The 6,205-nt window shown below is 35.4% G+C and overlaps 1 long non-coding RNA gene across 1 annotated transcript; it reads right to left on the minus strand.

Annotated features, from left to right (window-relative positions):
* Window positions 1-352: 352 nt before the first annotated feature.
* Window positions 353-4,208, minus strand: LOC135212619 (uncharacterized). The gene is made up of 3 exons (XR_010313944.1): window positions 3,408-4,208; window positions 2,866-3,065; window positions 353-2,649 (listed from the first exon to the last, which is right to left on the minus strand). It is a non-coding gene; the product is annotated as an uncharacterized LOC135212619 (long non-coding RNA).
* Window positions 4,209-6,205: the final 1,997 nt, after the last annotated feature.

Genomic DNA, 6,205 nt, shown 5'->3' on the forward strand with positions numbered 1-6,205 from the left:
GGATTCCGATGTAATTACTACAGTATTTTTAGGATTATCGTTTTAGTAAGTGCAATTTCGAGCTCTTTTATTTGAAGCTATAGGAAAACCTTTGGCAAATCTTAATATCTTGGATTTTGGTGTCAATCTGTAAACCTATGTATCAGGTTTCTTAGGCAGTGTTTTCCTTCACATCCACTCATAGAATGAGATGGCAGAACAAAGCAAAAGGGAACAAAGATAAATATCTCGACTTCGAACAAGTTACAAGAAGTGGTAGAACTGAAGGCGAAGATAGCGAGGGATATGACCCCCATAAACACAATTTCCACTACTAAAGCTACTTTCCCGGACTCTTCTGATCCCAAAATACTTACAATAACGACTTTCATTATGATTTTTTTTATATCACCATAATACAGGTTCTCTGTCAAAGCCTTTCAAGGATGGGAGTCTGCTATGCTAGGGAGTGAATACCAAGCTTCCTTCAAAGGGGAAAGTTAAATCGTAAATTATCAGCAATACCAGAATTCAAATGAAAATGGTTAATATGCTTATCTGTAAATGCAATTAGCCATGAACTAAGACACTGAAATTAGTTATGTGGTGAACAAGATGAAATCCATCTTGAGTATCAACAAATACTATACTAATAAACATTCTGGAGAACGCATTGAAAGTGAGTGTATAATTAGCAAATGGAAAAATGCTGATTACAGGTTGTTTTATATCGTAAAAATCAAGTGTTCTTTAACAGATTGTTCAACTTATTGCTTGCAGTTCATACAAATGGGACTGACATATGGACATCTGGAAAATATCCCTGTACTTCTAATGTACATAATATAATACATAAATGATGGAAAAAAAAAACATTCAAAATGAACCAAAGGTATCTGACACACAGACAAAATGAGAAACTACCATCTATGCCTAAAAAGGCACAACTGACACGCGCAAAGGTTTGTACAGTTTAAGATAACATTTAAAAGGGTCAGAGAAAGAGCATTGACGATGCATACCTTCGGCAATGAATTCAAGACTAAAAATCTCGATACAGAAAAGGTTTACAAAATTAATGAAAACAAAAGAACACAGCGAGAATGCCTGATCCAGCTGGAGAATCCAACGTTAGGAAAAAAGCATGAACAAGTTTTCAAAAAGCGGATCAAAGTATATAAAAAATATATATATATTCAACAAATACCATAAAAGTTGGTCGAAAATGTGAAGTAGGTAGAAGAGCATAATCTCCAGTTACAGAATGGAAAGACAGAGTCTAAAGAGAGGAAAGTAAAAGAAGTGGTAACGTGAATACAATTCACAAAATTATTCTTCCGTGAGGATTGACTGAAAATTTGCAACAACGGTACAATGGACACAGCCCAGCTGTAATAAGCCAAACTAAGGAACTGCCGTAAAAATCACATGGAGCAAAAGAAGGGCATAAAAATTCGTGAGACTCAACCGTCTAAAAATATACTCAATTCAACCCATAGTAAAGAAGCCAAAGAGTATGTAGGGTACCAAGGCGCCAATTTGGTCTCAATAGATAATTAGTAACCCAGTACTACGTGATCAAAATTAAGCAAAAAATAAAACAAATAAAATAGACACTCAGGTATTCACAGAAACACAATCCAAAAACCTTAATGATTTCACATTTGGGTGCAATTTCATCTGGGAACGGTGCTGTTAGTAGACTGAATTGATACAAAATTGGCGAGAGACAGCGACTTACAGTAAGCAAAGCATTAAAACGTCAATGACTCTTTTGGTTAATGGCTGGCATTTCTTTACTCTCATTTCAACCTTTCTAATCTCAATTAAATATTCCTCGGTGCAACTTACATTGCTTTTCACTTGACAATAACATTAAAATAGCTGTGACCTTCATGTGACGTTTTCTGTTATCACTCTCTCTCTCGCTAGACAAAATTATTAGGACACTGAATGAATAGTAAAACCTGCTCCTACAGATAAGTGAGTACACGATGTCTCCTCGGACGGACTGACAAGTCTTTGAGACATCCTAATCCTTATAACTCCTTGTAACTCGAAACTTATTCCGTATACACAAATGCGCCAAAAAAGCTGCAAAACTATCGCTATGGGGTCATGGGATACCTTAATACCGATATTACTTCTAAACTATTCTTCATTATACAATCCAGCGACAAAGCTTTCAATATTTTTATCCGCATACATAACTCGTGTTCATGTTAAGGAATACGTGAGGCAAGAACAAAAACTGATACTCGAAGGCACAAACACAATATTCCACGCAGTTCTTCAGCCTAGAGATAATTTTCATTATTCTTATATATGTAATGATAGCACAGTATATACCTCTGCAGGGCGTGAGACTTATGAGACGATTTTATCTCTTAAAAACTGAAGTATGAACAATAATTCTAAGCTGAAGTCTCAATCTTTCTTTATTTTAAAATATGTTTGAAACCTGCTCTGAAAAATCACTCTTGAAAGAGAAGGCCTGCAAATGTTTCAACATAACAACAAAAGTTGTTCGATGCTGCTTTATCTTTGGTCTCAGTAACACTTGAAACACTAAACAGCTTTTAAGTTGCACGATCCTCTTCTGCTTCTGCACCTGAGAACACTTCATCGTCCTCCAGGTAGCTGCCGTTTCAAATTGGCTTCTCGACTGCCCTGCAAACATAAATAAAAAATGTATGAACAATCGAAAAATAAAAATAAACAAAGATGCCCAAATCACCATCATCATTTCATCATAAATTAATAAATTTTCTGACTCATGAGGGAAAATTGTTGGAAATAACCTAGAGAGCAAAATGAACTTGCAACTCAATACTAGAACAAGAAGAAACCCATACGCAGAACGAAGTAACATTTAATCATCCTTACCTGCCCAACAGTTAAGCAAAAGATGTTTGATGACCCGCCCATCAGAGTTGTGAGTAGTCTTCACCTTGTCGGATGGTCTCCATGACGTTATCTTCGAAATTGGGATATACCCATGCCCGGGCACCAGGTGCAAGGGGAGTCAATCAGGCCATTTGTTTGTTACTCGGTATACATGGTGTCCCGGGGTCTCTCTGGTTGTTCTGCAGTCATTTAGATGAAAACTTTGTTGATATGTTGCTGCTAAAACAAATGCAGTGTGCTGGATGAGCACCTTTAACCCTCCTATGATCTGGATAAATTTGGTAGTTTTCTTTGGTAATTGATAAAGTAGCTTGTGTATATGTTTAATCTCCGCGTAAATATTAAGATAGCCATGCTCAATATATATATATATATATATATATATATATATATTATATATATATATATAATATATATGTAACTGTACTATTTCATGGCAGAGAACTTGAATACCCTAAAATCAGTGCAGGTTAAGAGTTACAAAGCATACCGATGACAGTAAAAGCAATAATGCCTCCTACCTCAATTGGGCGACAAAGCAACTGAGCGACGAATCCCTACAGAAGAAGCACAGAAGCCAAACCCGGGAACTGCGTCTTCAGCCATTGACGGCACTGAATCCTTCTTGTCTCGCTCGATGTGGCACTACCTGGACCTCCACCGAAGCTGCTTATTCAGTGCCATCGACCGTGGCATTAATCCTTTAGTAAAACCATCACAAAGCACTCGTGTAACGTAAGAAGGTTTAGACTTTAGAGGAATAAGGCCTGACGGGTTATTACTTACTCCCCATGCGAAACAAAATTAATATTCAAATGCGCCAGTGTGTAATCTCTGCTGAAAGGGTAAAATAACTCAATTTTCCTAAGTTTACCTTGAAAAACTATTGAGTTAATACTGATTTTACATCAACTATATTAATAAGACAAAAACACTATAGCAAACGATTAGAGCCCAAAAAGGGCTCACATTCTGTGGAATGGAGAAATACTATTTAGTTATACAAAAAATGTACTTGCCAGAGGCCAATTCAAAATTCTACTCTCTTGGGCTTTTGATTGTCCTTAAGATACTTAGTAATTTAAATATATACTATAGCAGTCATAATAATGAAGATCCTTCTTTCTTACAATATAGAGGACTACGGAGCTTTTGGAAGACACCTACACAATTTTACATGGACAATACTCTAAAAACTTCAACCTATTACTTATCGGATAATCACGAATATTCTTAGTGATGGGAAATGTATCCACCGGATGAATTTTGTGATGAGATGACTTTCCTTTACATTCGTGAAACTCCAGATATAGTGGATGGCTTCAGTACCTGTGAAAAAAAAAAAAAAAAAAAAAAAAAAAAAAAAAAAGACATAAACGCAGCTGGTAATCGTGAAATTTAATGTGACTTTTGTTTAAAAAGCTTGATAAAGCTACTATAAGCCCCCCCTCCAATGGCAGTTAATTTTGCAATTACTAGCGAATCTCTGCTCTTGTTGAAAGGCAAATAGAAATAAAAACAGAAATTATTTCATTAAACCATGGAAGATGTATACCGTTTGGTCGGGGGTAAATATCCAAGATGCCATTTATTATTTTAATTTTTTTTTTTTTTTTGGGGGGGGTTTATAGAAAGTCACAATTAAACAAAATGGAGTTTATAACATAAAAACTATCACTATTCAAGCTGGACAAGAACAAATACCTCGGCTCAGCTAACACCATACAGCTGGATTCCTTTACAGGTAAAGGTTTCTGGGTTGTGTCAAAATGTTATGCTTTTCAAAAGTTTGCAGATTATATATAATTTCTAACATGTGTCAGAGTCAAAGGAATCCCTGACCATCATTAGAAACCATCATTTTCAGTTAAGAGAATGACAAACAACACAATCTGTCTTTTGTTTTATTAACTTTAACTTGTTTTTGATCTGATGGTTGGTTGACTTAAACTTTACTAGTGTTGTTTAAACCAACCCTTAGATAAAACAACAAATTAATCCATAATCCTAACAAAAAATACTTCCGTATCTCCATAACTCTTCAAGGAACGTACTAAACTAGATTTTGGGAAAACCCATTGGGGTTATATGCACCTGTTTACATACTCAAACAACTATATGTGCACAAACAATCTTTACACTTATTAAATCATAATTAAAATCACTATAAATTAAATGTTTGCCATCCGAGGTAGTTTAAAACTGACCTGACGAAATCTAGAACCTATTTCATATAAAGGTATAAAGAATACATAAAATAAGTTTATGATGTTTCTACAATAGGAAAAAAAATGAAAAAGCAAGCCAAGAGGTTTAGAACGATAGCCAAAAGCGTATTGTCTTCTCTCTCATCAATTAAGGGGAATAGCACTTAAGGGCAGTAGAAGAAATTTCTACCGAAGACTTGGTATTCATTCAGTCTTTACCGAAATGGAGATAACATTGTGAAATTTCTTAATATTTAACTGACCTCGGAGACTTCAGCGTCCAAAAACAAGAGAATTCATCTGGATCATTAAGTCCATGACAGAAATTACAAAACACGCGAAGAATTATAAAGAAAAGCAGGTTAAGAACATGACTTCAAGGAACATACTGTACACATGCACGTAACAGGAGAGCTGAAGAAATATAGTATATTATGTTGGGCACAGTATGTACATCAAAACTGGGTGACAAGTTTGTGAAAATAGGAAAAACTACCTGACACAACCAGAAATCATTGAATGACATGAAACTTTACACAGTTAAACCGTAATGAAACCCATTCTAAACAAGAACATAACATTCAAAGAATTTTGGGGGTATTTCTGATTTCCAAGTTCCAAGTTCGAGACGAGTGTAACAAAACCCTTTAAATGAATTGATTAAATTAACTCTGTATTTCAAGAACATATGGAATCTCTTATTTATGGCGATAATCACTCATCTATTTGATAATACCAGAGAGGAGTTGCGTATATATCGTTCTGTAATGCACGACGTCATGTCAGGAGCTGGGGGGTCCAGGCCAGACTAGGCCAGGGTACGTGGCCCTAGGATAGGTTAGGTTAAGAGCAGGTTAGGTTAAGGGTAGGTTAGTTAACCTAATTTGGTAGGTTAGGTTAAGGGTTGATTAGTTTAGGGAGCGTTCTTGTTGAAGTGTCTTTGATATTTTTTTAAGCGGCTCCTCTGAACTTTGATCCCCATTTTTAATAGTTTCAACTTAAATCAGCAGCATTGACCTAACAGTTTGACACTGATGTAATGCATTACAAGGAATATGATTATCAACAGGTTTTTAAATACAAAAAGACATTAGTAACTACTGTTTGGTGAA

The sequence above is a fragment of the Macrobrachium nipponense genome, chromosome 19 (genome assembly GCF_015104395.2).
Source record: "Macrobrachium nipponense isolate FS-2020 chromosome 19, ASM1510439v2, whole genome shotgun sequence".
Classification (NCBI taxonomy): domain Eukaryota; kingdom Metazoa; phylum Arthropoda; class Malacostraca; order Decapoda; family Palaemonidae; genus Macrobrachium; species Macrobrachium nipponense.